This window comes from Phyllostomus hastatus, unplaced genomic scaffold (genome assembly GCF_019186645.2).
Source record: "Phyllostomus hastatus isolate PE091 unplaced genomic scaffold, TTU_PhHast_1.1 phas_scaffold_12, whole genome shotgun sequence".
NCBI classification, from domain to species: Eukaryota; Metazoa; Chordata; class Mammalia; order Chiroptera; family Phyllostomidae; genus Phyllostomus; species Phyllostomus hastatus.
The window spans coordinates 19,921,418-19,935,873 of record NW_025334007.1 but is presented as its reverse complement, the minus strand read 5'-3'; positions in this window follow the sequence as shown (position 1 = coordinate 19,935,873).

Genomic DNA, 14,456 nt, shown 5'->3' with positions numbered 1-14,456 from the left:
TCCTGAGAAAACCTTTTGAAGAGGTAAAACAAAAAGTAAAGCAAAACTCCCTTCTGCTGTGGCTAGACTATCATTAGAGAATTCTGCGCCTCCCCTTTTTTTTAAAGCATATAATTTATGTGCATTATAAAACAACGCTCTGTTTTCACACGCCGACATTCCTAACGCGAGCTGTCAAAGCGCCTTCTCAGAAACCGCTTTGATGAACGTGCCAGCCCAGTCTGGGTTTTTTTTTTTTTCTTTCCTTTTTTTTTTAAGGGGAAGAAAAGAAAGAAAGGAAAAAAAAAACCCACAATGTTTGCAGCAGCAAAAGAATAAAGTAAACAGAGCAGGTCTAGACTTTGCTACATAGTTTTACATCCAAGGTTGCAACTAATTTGGCTTCACAGGCTCCGTGAGCCAGGCTCTGCCTCCCAATTTGCAATTCAAAAGCTCCGTTTCTGTTTTCTGGGAGATACTTAGTGCCCATGGGAGCGTCTGCCCGGAGTAGCCACCCACGAGCAGGTCCCGCCCGAGCACGCACAGATTTGGTGTGATTCTAAGTGTACGGCGCGGAAGGCAGCCCACAGCTGACACCGCGGAGCCCAGCCCGCGGAGGTACCGCTGCAGTGTCTTGCCCCTGCACAGCCACCGTAGGGTCGCACCTGCAAACCAGTGCTGGGTCTCGGGGAGCTCTGAAATGACTGGTCTGTATGCAGGGGTTGCTGCCGCTCCTACGGCCGAGTCACGCTTCCTAGACCGCTTACCGCAAAAGTCTTCGCTCCCCTCCCCCTCTGGAGGCGGTGGGGTGTTCTGTGCCAATGTGGAAACACAGGGCGGCAGGGAGACCCGTGTGCTGTCTCTGTCCTAACAGGAAGTTTTGATGCACTGAAACTTAGTCTTAAAAAAAAAAAAAAAGCAAAAGCCCTGGCTGGCGTAGCTCAGTGGATTGAGCGCGGGCTGTGAACCAAAGTGTCGCAGGTTTGATTCCCAGTCAGGGTACATGCCTGGGTTGCAGGCCATGGCCCCCAGTAACCACACGTGGATGTTTCTCTCTCTCTCTCTCTCCCTTCCCTCTCTAAAAATAAATAAATAAAATATTAAAAGAGAGAGAGGGTAAAGGAAGAGGATCCGTGGGTTTTCGTTGTGTGGACACGGTTCATCCTGGTGACATCTCCCAGCGCATGGCTGGGTACCCGTGTCAAGCAGACATTTTCGTTTTCCCCCCCGTTTTCCCACCAGGAAAAACCCCCACCGTCTCAGGGCAGCGGCCCAGCTCGGGGTCTCAAAGCCGTGGCTCGGAACTCGTTTCCGAAGTGCAGGGAGCAGCCGCAGGTGGGTGCCGGGGTTTGGGAACCATCCCCAGGAATCAGGCAAGGGTGGGGGAGGGTCCTGGGAGCCAGGGGTGGTGGAAGGACCTGGAGCCCCGGGCCCATCCCCTGGCAGCCCGCAGGGGGCGCACCGCCGGGCACGCCCTCCATGCAGCGATGCTTTTCCATCCCCCTGCATCGCCTCTGGTGCCTGCGGGTCCCTGCGGTGGAAGAACTGCAGACGCCTTCCGTGGAGGTGGCAGGCTTCTCAGCATGCCAGGGGGAAGGGGACAGAGAGAGTGTCACTTTCAGGAGCACACGGGCTGCTCAGCCCTGCTGCCCCCTGTCACTGCCCATCACAGAGCCCGGGTCAGCCTGCCCAGGTCACCTCGGCTGCCTCTCAGGCCTGCAAGGTCAAGTTCACATCCTCCCAAGCACATCCTGCCCCCAGGCAGGACGCCAGCCCCTCTTTGGATCCTCGACCTGCAGCCCACGACGGCCCCACCGTCATCAGAGCCCGTCAGAACGTCCCCCAGCCAGGCCCTTGACCCCCCCCCCGCCCTTCCATAAGAGGGCTGCTCTGCACGCATGCCCCCTGACCCCCAGCACCCACCCCGAAAGGTGGGGAAGCCCAGGAGACCGGTCCAGCCTGGCCAGCCGAATGGCTGTCACCGGGCGACTTGCAGCCTCGTCTCTCCGGAATGAGGATTTCTTTAGAAGAGGGTGTCGCTTCCCTCTGTGCGGATACGAGATGCCGGGTGACACGAGGTGCCGGATGGCCGAGGGGTTGCCTCGGTGGAGCGGTGCGTCCGGACTGAGCGGCCGTTTCCAGAGGGGCAGAGCGAGGAGGGACAGGCAGGGCCGTGGGTCTCTGGCCAGGACCCTCTGCAGCTATTAAGCCGGAATGGCCCACACCTTGACACCTCGGAGGGCCGCCCGGGGGTCACCCAGTGTCGCTGAACTGGCACCCAGGGCTCCATGGATGTTGCCGAGTGTTGCGCTTACAGCACCCAGCGATGGAAATGAGCTTTTCGCCCCCCTATCGGGCAAACGCCGCTCGAGGGAATGAGCAGAAACGAGTCCAGGTGGGAGCGCACGGGCGTCCTGCTGCGGTCACGCTGCTCTGCGTGGCAGGACAGCGGTGCCCCCGCGGCCCTCCCGACCGTGATTGGGGCAGGCCCGGGGGCAGACACAGGGGTCAGGGCGGGAATGGATGGCCGTGGGGTGGAGCATTCTTATCCCCCTTGCACTCGATGGAACTCAGTCCTGGGGACAGACACAGGTTCCCCAGGGGTCGTGGAGGTGGCGGCAGCCTGCTCTGGACCCACAGGCACCCGCCCCAAGGACGTCCCGCAGTGACACTGGAGGACCAGCCAGGCCAGCCCCGCCCTCACCCTGCGCAAACCCATGGAGCCTCCAGGAGTCTGAGGCTCACACTCTCTCCCGCCCTTGCCCTGCCCCTGCTCATAGGGGGCTCATCCTTCCACGTAGGTGCAAGCTCCAGAGGCCGGGGCCATGGCTTTGTTTTATTTAATCCCCCTTGAGGATATGTCTGCTGATTTTCCAGAGAGAGGGAGGAGAAACAGAGAAACATCCACGTGAGAGAGAAACGCCGACTGTCTGCCTCCTGCATGTGCCCCCACCGGGCATCGAACCACAGCCTAGGCGTGTGCCTGACCAGGAATCGAACCCACGGCTGTTTGGTGCACGGGATGACGCTGCAACCCACTGAGCCTCCCGGCCAGGGCAGTTCTGGTTCATTCGCTACAGTCCACCTGCCTTGTATACATAGACCCTCCTTTAGTGCCTACTGATGTGTTTTCTTTCTTTCTTTCTTTCTTTCTTTCTTTCTTTCTTTCTTTCTTTCTTTCTTTCTTTCCTTCCTGCTTTCTTTCTTCTTTTCTTTTTTTTCTTTCTCTTTCTTCTTCTTCTTTCTTTCTTTTTTTTTCTTTATCTAGGCTTTGTGGTTTGCTTGTGAGGGGCCCCTCACTTGAAGAAATTGGGAAAACCTGCGACAGGCTGCACCCACACCTATGCCGCAATCCCCATGGCGACGCGTGGCCAGGCAGGTCCCCGAGATGCGTTCCTTCTGAGCGTGTGCGCGTGTGGCTTGGGCCCAGCGTGCCCTCGACGTGACCTGTGACCTCAGCGGTGGCCGGACTTCTCAAGCCCAAGCAACTGTCGACAGCGACGTGTGCTGTGGCCGCAGCACCGCCACAGAGCGCCGTGGAGACTCCTCCCGCAGGACGCCCAGGGAACCCAGGCGGGCGCGCGTCTGGGCGGGTGCGGGGCCCTGTCCCGGCTCCCGCGGACCCGGTTCTGGAGTGTGGGCCGCCTCGGTCAAGTGGGGCTCGTGTTGGCCTTCTTCAGGCTGTGCTGGCCTGCGTGCTTCACATGGTCCCTCGTGATGAGTGTTTGCCACATACTTCGGCTTCCTAAGATTCCTGCACGGCCCGGGAGTGTGGCGGGGGGCAGCTTGAACGCCACCGGGGCGAAGGGCTTTGCACATGGGCAGCCAGGGGGAGGGCACTTCGAGGCTCAGCCGCGGCCAGCCCGCGGCACAGGCGACTGGGAAGCTTCTGTGTTTATAGCTACGGCCACTGGGTGGGCCTCTTGGGACCCAGTGAAACGCCAGGGGCCTCAGACCCTCCCATTAAAAAGGATTAGAAAGGATTACCTTCGCTGTTGCTCCCAGCGTATCATCCGTGATTGATCTGTGGGCGGTGAGCTATCCAAAACCTTATCCACTTTGGAATAGAAAGCGCTCGCTCTGATCAAACAACACATTTCTCCTTCCAAACCCCATGGCTTCTGGGGGGTGAAAAATGCTGAATTTCTGCTGGAATACTAAGATGTAAAGAGGCCTTTTTTCAATTGCTCCACTGGAAAAGATTCGTTCCCCAAGGGGTTGGAGGTAAGCAGTGCTGTTATATGAGTAAACACAGGTCCTCAGACATCCTTTTATCTTGGGCATTTTAGCACCTCGCAAGATGATTCACAGAAGATTAGCCACGGGCTTAAGTCAATACTCCTAACGAGCCGTGCATGAGTTCGTAGATCTGCAGCAAACGCCCCGAGTTGGTTCAGTTGCTGATCAAACAGAGACCAAACACTCATGTATTCATGCCGCGGAAACATTCTCTGTTGGACTCCGGGGAGGGCACTGGGGGGCAAGTTCAAGTTCCAGGGGCCTGTGTATGCGATGATGTCACCGGAATGCGGTCCGGTTTGCTGCTGCAAAATACGGTGCCGGAGACCCCAGTGCCCAGGGAGGGAGGCTGGGACCACGTCTGTGTTCTCGCAGGGATGGCATCAGCCACCCGGAGACGGACACCCGTAACACTGGATTACAGGGGACCCTCCACGTGTGCCCGGTTTGAATGAGTTTTTCCGTGTCGTGTGCCCATTCGCTCTGTGTGTTTAGATCTTGCATGTGAGGGACATCGTGTGGTGTTTGTGGACCTGGGCTCGATTTATTTCCCTGAGCGTGACACCCTCTCAGCCCCTGCATGCTGTCCTAAATGGCCAGCTTTCCCTCTGTGTTGTGGAGGAGTGGTATTCCCTTGTCTATAGGCACCGCATCGCGTTTATGCGTCTGTGGGGGGGCTCCACCCACAGGGCCCCCCCCACCCGGCCACCACACATGAGAATAAGTCCACCAAGACATGGTCTGCTTGGGGAGGAAAGGTGGCCAATATCTCAAAGGAGAAGGACCAGGAGCCTGTTCCTCAGTGGGCTTTTATTGGGGTCATTTGCACAGGAGTTGCAGGTAAAGCTCATTAATCATTGCCAGGCAGTGAGGGTCAAACAATAGATAACAAAGAACTCTGAGGGCCTATCCTGAGTCAGAGTCTATTAGCTAAAGGGCTACAAAACTTTGGGAGACAAACTCATTTCCTGCTTGGACCTTTATCAGAAAACGGAGAGTACTTTTACCAAAGCAGGTTTCACAGGATTTTACATGTTCTTTCTTAGGCCTGATGGCCCGGGGAACCCGCCCTTTCCAGCACAGGGCTGCACCGCCCTCTGTCATCGTTTCAGGCTTAGGAGGAGCAAGGGAAGTAAGGCCGCCAGGAGATTAGGAGATTTTTGTCTCCTTGGTGGCGTAGGTCCAAGGTCACTCCCTCAGCCTTAGCCTTGGCGGAGGTTACAGCTTCTGAAACCAGGCAGGGCGGTTCCCAACATGCGTCCGCCTATCTGTGGACACGCGGGTTGCTTCCATGTCTCCGCTACTGTCAGGAATGCTGCAGTGCACATACGGATGGTTGCCACGTGGGAGAGAAGTGGGGGAGGGGGGAGAAGAGGGAGGGAGGGAGAAGGACGAAGGGACAGCTCTGAAGTGGCCTCGGGAATGAGAAGCACAGCACACGGAACGCAATCAATAATATTGTCACAACTGTGTCCGGCGCCAGGTGGGCACTAGATGTACCAGGTGACCCCCTTCTTAAGGTAAACGTCTCATCACGGTGTTGTGCCCCTGCGACTAAAATAATGTCGGATGCCAACCGTAATTGAAAAACAGATTGGAAACAAAAAAAGAAAAAACAAGCCAGTGGGTTACAGGCAAATGTACATGATTTCCTCGACTGTGGTATTTTATTTATGTGCAGTATCTACCCATCACCTATGTCAGATACGATCTCATCTCTACACACCGACACAATTTCATTCCTGGGGGGCAGCAAAAGAGACAATGTGGAGGACCAATGATGTCGAAAAGGCGAGCCAAAGGCTCTGAGAGGTCAAGGGCACTTTCGTCCCCCACGCCCTGCTGGGCAGTCAGCACCCCCCACGTTCGTAACTGCCGGTAGCGTATCGGCAAAGGTCACGTGTGCTATAATTCCGGGATTCCGTTGCGGTTGTCAAATTCTGAGCCCCATCGCCGGCCTGACCCCAATGAGGCCGTGTGTTCCAGAGTGTGGTCCACGCTGTCACATGCCGTCACCCCCAGCAGGAGTCCTCGGGGAATGAAACGCAGACAGGTTCAGAGAGAGCAGGTTCTCACGGTCCCAAAGCAATGCCAAGACGTGGTGTAAAGCTAGGGAAGGGAGCGGGCTGGCAGCCACCACTGAAATTCTCACCCCCGAATACGAATCTCCAAAAACCTAAAAGAAAGCTTCCAAGACCTGGCTCCATTCAGTCTCTAGAGAGGCCAACACAGCCCCTGACCAGCAAGAACTGATGATTCTGGCTATTGCAAGGACTGGGACGTTTGAATTATCGTTCAGGAAGGGAGTCGTAAGGGCCTGCCTAGCGATTTGTTTCCCATGTATGAAGTCAGCGCGTTTCGACATTGTAAACGCCGTCAGGGTCAAAAACGTTTCTAGGTGCAATAACGAGTGACTCGTGACCGAGAGAGGAATGAACCACCTTTTCTGCGTATCTTCATTGTGTCTCCAAGACTCTTTCATCATCTCCGTCCACTCCTAGTACTTCGCCTACGTCCAAAGGATGCACGCAAGGGCTGTGCTGAATGTAACACGATGTTACTGTGTTCGTCTGTCTACGCTGCTGTTTTTGTAAACAACAGACCTTTGCTTCTCGAAATTCTGCGGGCTGCAAGTCCAAGATCAAGGTGCCAGCAGATGCAGTGTCTGGTGAGAGCCCACTTCTGGGTCCATGGATGACTGTCTTCCCACGGTGTCCTCACAGGCCGGCAGGTACGAGGGGGCTGCCTGGGGTCTGCTTGCTAAGGGCATTCACCCCATGTCTAGGGGCCCCAGCCTTACGACTCATCCCCTCCGGAATGAGGTCGTTACATTGTTACTCTTTCTGATAGGTGTGGCTATCCTACAGGACAGACGCAAACTCAGATGCTACCGATTTTGAAAGTGGGAGTGCCTGTGAGTTCATTCACTGCCCCACCAGGTACACAGTTCAGAACGGTTTGGAGGCCCGGAGACAACCAACACTGGGAGACAAAATAAACGTGCTCACCCCTCCCTTTCGTATTTCCAATTACAAATAACACTGTGGGCTGATGTTCGTGTAAACAAAAAGCGTATGAACATGCACATTTCAGAAGCGAAGGCTATTTACTTGCTCCTTGAAATGGGAGACACGTAGGCAGCTCGCCGTACGTGGGCTTTGAAAACCGTGTGGTCCGTTGTCTGAAAACAACATTGCTGACGTTATTTCCTCAATGCGAAACCGTAGCGGCTGTTTTAAACAGTTAGGATGCATTCATTCCCTTCTGCATTTTACAGGGAGCCCTTCTGAAACACGGACCGTGTGCCAAGGGTTGGGCGAAGCCCTGGGAGAAACAACAGCCAGCAACACGAAACTCCAAACCGATGTCATGCCGCCTGCCTCCAGGAATGTATTGTCTCTCGGTGAGGACCCATCTATGGTAAGCAAATGAGATAAAAATTCGAATTCTGTATCTTTTCCCCGAGTTGGAGGAGTAAGTCACGGGACAGGCACTTGGGGCTCAGGGACTCATCTTCTATGGGAGTAACACTGGAGTGGAGATGAGGAGTCATGTGCCGATCTCAATGTCACGGCCAAGTCGGGTCAGCCAAGCCCGTCACTACACACTGAAGACGGTACAGTTCTAATGTGGCTAAACGACAAGACGCTAACCCCTGGGGTGGAGGCGTTAGCCACCCAACTCCAAGTTCAACTAACTTCCCTCCCCTCCCTGCCCGGTTTTCTCTCCCAATCCACTTCATTCAAGAGAAGGTTTACCATGTTTTATCAAGTTGCAATTTCTCTGGCTTAAGCTTGGAAATTTTCATTTGATTTTCTTCTGCGTAGATTTAATGTTTACGTGTGCTTATCACTTGATGGAAATACATGATCACTTACTCAGAGTCAATTAACCTAATCCTTTAAATAACCCTCTACATGGTTTCATATCATTTAAATACACGCTGTTAAAATAGCAGAGGAAAACACGTCCTTCGGAGAGAAATCACAGCTGAGAATGAACTTGACCTCCAGAAACACATTTGAGAGTGCTGCAATAGGTGTCGTAGCTATTTTTCCCCCTGACAAGAACAATGACACAGTTATCTAGAGATTTATTCACACAGCATGCTTTTGTGGTGAAATGCCCCTGCGCCTAACCTTTGAGATTTATTCAAAAACCAAACAAGAAGCTGTCCGGTCAACCTCTGACAAGTTAGAGCATTTTTTAAACAAACAACGTGCAACCCCAGACGCTCAGTCATCTACGTACGTGTGAGGTGACTCAGCGTTCTTCAGCGAAAGGGTGTTTAGTTCTGCTGCTGCAATGACACTAAGTCTGAATTGTAAAAACTGGCATTCTTCAGCATGAAACATATACTTCTGCTTCTGACCCTGACAGCACAGGAATGGCGAGCGCAGTTGAACTTGGGGCGTCAGCAGACACATCCGCTTGTCCATCTCACGCTCTGATCAGCCACTGGGAGTGGCTTAAGAAGAGAGAGTGCAGGGAAAGCACGGGCCTCGTTTTCCTGTTTCCGACGGACGTTTTCCACGCAGGTGATGGCGTCTCGCTGTGCTGGAAATCCACGGCCGGCTAACACCCAGGTGCAAACAGGACGGCAGGCGCCCCCTTGGTATGCACGCTCAGCCAGCCGGTGCCTGTGTGCAGAGACAGCACCATCGCATTGAAAGCACAGCCGTCTCAGAGTGGCGTGCGAGTGCCAGACTCTGGATGAAGGGACGTGTATTCCGAGGCCTGGAGGGACCGGCCGGAGTCCTCTCCCGGGAAGCTGGCCGGTTTCCAGTGGAAAGGACATAAAAGGAAACGCAATGTCCTCAGGGGGCCGCCAGGAAAGGAGGAAGCAGCAGCAGCACGCTAAGGGGTGTGATGTGCATGCCTACAGTTCAACGCCAGAACTGGAGACGTCTGCGCGTTTGCAGGCCACGGGAGGCCGCAGGGACTCGCTGATGGTCCCCGCTGCATTCCTGCTGTCGATGCCAGCGTGCCTCCCACAGCGAACACGGGCGCAGGGGCCCACCGGCAGGTTCAGAGCGCTCGGCCCACGGGAGCGCTTGCTCTCAGGCAAAGAAAAGCGCAGCAGGCGGACGTGCCAGCGACTGGCGCCCTCGCCCTGGTTCTCTGCCAGCGCCAGCGACCAAGCGTGTCGACAACTTCAGTGCGTCGGTGTTGACACAGATTAAGGTCTAGCTTTGCTGGGTTTTAGGCCATGAAACCTCAGGCATCTGAGCACCGCCCTCCTGCAGCTCCTCAGCGGGGCGCATCACAGCGCAAAAACGTGTGGGCAGACCTCCCACGTTGACATCGATGTTGCGGCCCATTTCTGTCCGGGTCCCTTTAAACATGCGACTGCACTGGTGTCGGGGGCTCCCGTCTCCCTGTCGGGGCATGACCCACAGCAGAGATGAGTCATTTCCAGGAGGCTATTGGGCCAAGCAATGTCCAGTGGGGAAAAGGAGTGTTGGCAGTAGGGGCTGGGCCATGGACAGTTTGCAGGCAAGGGTCACTGGGGGACCAGCGGCTGTCCGTGAGATCCTTTCACGCTGCAGGAATGACATGCAGCTGGGAAGTGTGCACGGTGCACCATCACCTGTCTCCTGGGAGACACCCTCTGCTTCGGGGAGTCTGCCGGTTTTAGGCGCCACACCTATGTGAGAACAGCACGTATGTGTACCGTATCTACTTCTCGGTTTGGGCGACGTGTATTTCGGCAAGCAGACCCGGCTGTCTTGGTGATCGTTGTCTCTTCGAGGAGAAACGGAATGTATTTGCTGCTCCGTGCTAGGCATTTTGCAAAGACCATTACTTAAGAAGGAGAAAATGGATCACAGTGAGACATGACTATCTTACTATCCTCCAGGGGAATAAGCGGCAGGCTAATAACACAGAGCACATCATACGTGCAAGAAAGTGACAACTAGTTGGACACCGGCAGGGGCGAGCCGGATGTTGAGTATCTTCTGTAATTATTGCACAGCTGCTCGGATGATCCCAAATGGCTTGGGAGTCTTGTCCTAGAATGTTCTCCAAGAACTAAAACCCATTCCTTTCAGTGAGCACTTGCACACAAATCTTCTGCAGATGGGTTGGGAATTCTGACAAATGTCGTGTGTTGTCGGAAAACAATTCCGTGAGGGGAAGAGGGTGGGGAATACGACCCAACAATAATCCGTCTTTCCCATGAGGAAGCAGAGCTGTGTTTGAGGTCACCACGGGCCATCGGGGGTCGAGTCATCGTGTTTGCACGGTCGCCGCTGCCGTGCCCCGTCAGCAGAGCTGACCCACGGGGACAACACCTGCGTGTTCGGAGCCCCCTGGAACCCGGGGACCCTGGACAGTTAGAACCAGGCGGGGCCACAGAGGCTGTGTTGTCACAGAGCCCCTTGTTTTAGACGAGGAGACGGAAGCCTGGGGTGGGGTGGCCAAAGGGCTTTGCAGGGCGGGAGTGAATCGGGCTGCAGTTTCGAGGAGGAGCTGAACTCTCCCATCCCCCCACTCAGTCCTGCGGGCAGCTGTGCAGAAGCCGAAGGCCGAGCTGGGACGAATATCTGCTCTGTGGGACGACCCACGCGTGACAAGGTCGTAGCTAAGACATGGGCGCCGACCGGCGCTGGGGGCGTTGCCACATGTTAGCTGTTGTGAATCACACCACGGTGGACACGGGTGCCCATAGTCTTTTCACTGGTGTTTCGTGTTTCTCTGGGTGCCTTCCGGAAGTGCCACCGCTGGATCGTGAGGCATCCCCATGTTTAACGTCTCTGAGGAAAGGCCGTGCCGTTTCCCACCGTGGCTGCAGCAGTCTGTGTTCCCACCCGCGGAGCAGGGGGGCTCCCCTGCCCCCCATCCGGGTCCTCGCCAGCCCCTGCTGTCTGTGGATTCACTGGCAGCTGCGTAAGGGTCTCCCCGAGCACCTGCCAATGACTGGATGAGCAGCCTCCTGGTTATTCTCCACCGAAAGTAGCAAATGGGATGGGCACGGGCGCCGTGTGGGGCGGCACAGGCCGTGTGGGCAGCACCTGCGTGGGGTATTGGGAGCTCCAGTTCCGACTCTGCATCCCAGCCAAGTCCTGTGTATCAATCAGCATGAGCTCCGCCCAAGGGCCACCTCCGTGCAACACTGTTTAACGTGCAACCGGGAAAACCACCTTGGACCCAAGCCCGTTAGGAGAGAAGCTTCCAGATTCCCAGGCAAGCCTGACGCATTTGGAATCCTCTTTGCTCGCGTCACGTGCGCGAAGGACAGCCCCCCTCCAGGGAGGACTCGGTCGGCAGGGAAGCTCGGGGTCCAGAGCCCGGGGTGCCTGGAAGTGTGTGGCGCCGGCCCCGGTGGCGACGGGCCCAGCCAGCCGATCAGTTCGCTGCCCCTGATGTCACCCAGGTCTCCCGGGGGCTCCTGCAGTGGTGTGTATTCCCAAACAAACAGACCTGACTTTGTTGTCCTGGCAACCGCGTCCACGTGTTCGCAGTAACACAAAACAGATGCGGGCGCACTTACCTTGCCCAGCCCGCTCTTGTGGGAGAGGACGCATTCCTTTGGTGTCTGCCTTTCTCACAAAAGGTTGCCGGGTCTGCCCAGCATCCAAGACCTTGCTCTTGAGGCATGACCTCTGGACCCCAGGAAATCCACAGCAGGAGAGCCAATCACCACCCCACACCCCACAAAAAAAAACAGTGCACCTGCTTAAACCATCTGCAGAGCCCAGACAGAATCAATTTCCCTTGCACTTTCTTCATGCAACAGAACTCCCTTGGGTGAAGCTGGATTCTTCCGTCAACACATCCATGGGACACGGCCAGCTCCTCTCCAGCTAACCTGCGCCATTGCTGCCCACACGCACTGACACCCGTGAGAACCTCGCACCGGTGAGCTCATCTCAGGAATGAGGGATCCAGAGCATCAGGCCCGAGGTCACCGGCAGGCAGAACTGTGGGGTGTGTGCCCAGTACTCATGTCAAATTGCTACTCTCAGCCCTGGCTGGCGTAGCTCAGTGGATTGAGCACGGGCTGAGAACCAAAGCATTGCAGGTTCAATTCCCAGTCACGGGTACATGCCTGGGTTGCAGGCAACAGCCCCCAGCAACCGCACATGGATGTTTCTTTCTCTCTCTATCTCCCTCCCTTCCCTCTCTAAAAATAAATACATGAAATCTTTTTTAAAAAAAAGCAGAAATCAGGGTGCACTCCCATGGCTGGAACTAGGAAACAGACTCGAACATGATGCTTTTGGGTGTGATTTTCCAGAAGATCAGCAGCTGAGACATATTTTTACGTACATTCATTGCTGTAGAGGTTGCATCAAGAAGGTGGCCTCTTTGGAAATAAAGCCGCCTTAGTCCTGTAACATTTCCTGAATGCAAAAAGGCAAGGGGTTTGTCTGAGAGGAAATGTCACCAGAGTTTTATGGAACTCCTTAATGAGCCTCTTCACACGTTTTGGAAGTGTCAAGATGACAAATCAAACTTCTGTTTTGTTTGTTTTGTCTTGGATCCCCCTTCTCTTTTCCTAGGATTTTCTTATTTGGATATAATCTCCCAAATTGAGGGCAAATCCCTTTTTTTTCTGTCATTTGGAATTGTTGCTAAAGGAAAGTTTCATTTTTTAAAAGCGTTTCAAGACATTCTGCTCTGGCTGGCGTAGCTCAGTGGATGGAGTGTGGGCTGCGAACCAGTGTCACAGGTTCGATTCCCAGTCAGGGCACATGCCTGGGTTGCAGACCACAGCCCCCAGCAACCGCACATGGATGTTTCTATCTCTCTCTCTTACTCCCTCCCTTCCCTTTCTAAAAATAAATAAATAAAATCTTTAAAAAAAAGATAAAAAAAAGACATTCTTAGAATCCCAAGCTAGGTAAACGGATAGAATTCATATTAACATAAATATCCACAATTCTTCGAAAATGCTTCCAAAAGGGCATTTTTCACCAAAGGTATCCGTGACAGAAAACAGAGATCGCTTGATGCAATGGGGAAGAAAATTACGTGCATCCTTGAACTCACGCCGACGGGTGTGCAGGATGTTTGTTTAACAGGAGGCTGTTGCTCGGCGCTGTCCGGCAGGAAGCTGGTCTGGTGTGACTTGTAACACCCGGAGAGACCCTTGGGAGACGTTGCACACAGATGTCTGGTAGAGCACACAGACCCGGGAGCGCCGAGCGCTCGTGAAAGGTCCACACACCCCTTTTCCGCTCGCTGCAGATTTACGGCTCCGGGGCCCAAAGACAGGAACACCGGTGTCACTGCCGTGGTGACTCGCGTGTGTGAGAAAACACCGAGGGAGCCGGCGTGCAGGCCGGCACTGGGGGTGCTGGGTTGGGCATGAATGAGCTCACCTTCCCCTCTGGCAGGTGTGCAAACCGCTCAGCGTGGCCCATCCCCCACCCCTGTCTCCCCAGGAGGCCGGCAGCTGGCTGCAGCACGGCAGCAGGCAGACCACAGACAAAACCTGCCGAGGTGGCAGGGCGAGCCCTCCTCTAGGAATTGCCTGGTTCTTTATGCACGCCATTTTCAGTGTTAGGCAACAGCGGGTGTGTCCTCGTGGGTGTGACCTTAAGAATACAACATTCTCAGTGCTTCTATTCTAGTAAAATACATACGTGATCCCTGGCTGGTGTGGCTCAGTGGACTGAGTGCCAGCCTGCAAACCAAGGGGTCTCCGGTTCAATTCCCAGTCAGGACCCATGCCTGGGTTGCTGGCCAGGTCTCCAGTAGGGGGCGTGCAAGCGTCAACCACACATTTCTCTTATTTCTCTCCCTCTGTTTCTTCCTCCCTTCCCCTTTCTCTAAAAATAAATAAATAAAATCTTTTAAAAAAAGAAATAAAATACGTGCCATTAAATGAAGAATAAATCCTGCAGTTCTCTGCGTCTCTGTGGAAGCACTATTTCTATTTTAGATTTTAAAAGTTTATGGTAACAGAAGGAGGCAAGCGTGCGAAGAACTCCGTGGGCAGCCAGCCCGGTTCCCAGTGACCACGGCCCAGAGAGGTTCGTGGCCTCGCTGTGATCTCCGTGGGAAACGTGGGAACTGCCACACCCACACCCCACGGGAACTGACATCGACGTGACGGGTCCTTCTCGGGTTCACGTGTCCGGGTCCGGATTGAGGCGGCGGGCACGCTGCTGGAACGCAGGGGAGGCTTCCGTGGGCGAGCCAGGTTCGGAACCACAGCCACCTGCTCCGTGCCCTGTGCCGTGCCCACACTCGGCCCTGGCTCCCAGTGCGGGGCAGGGGTTTCAGAC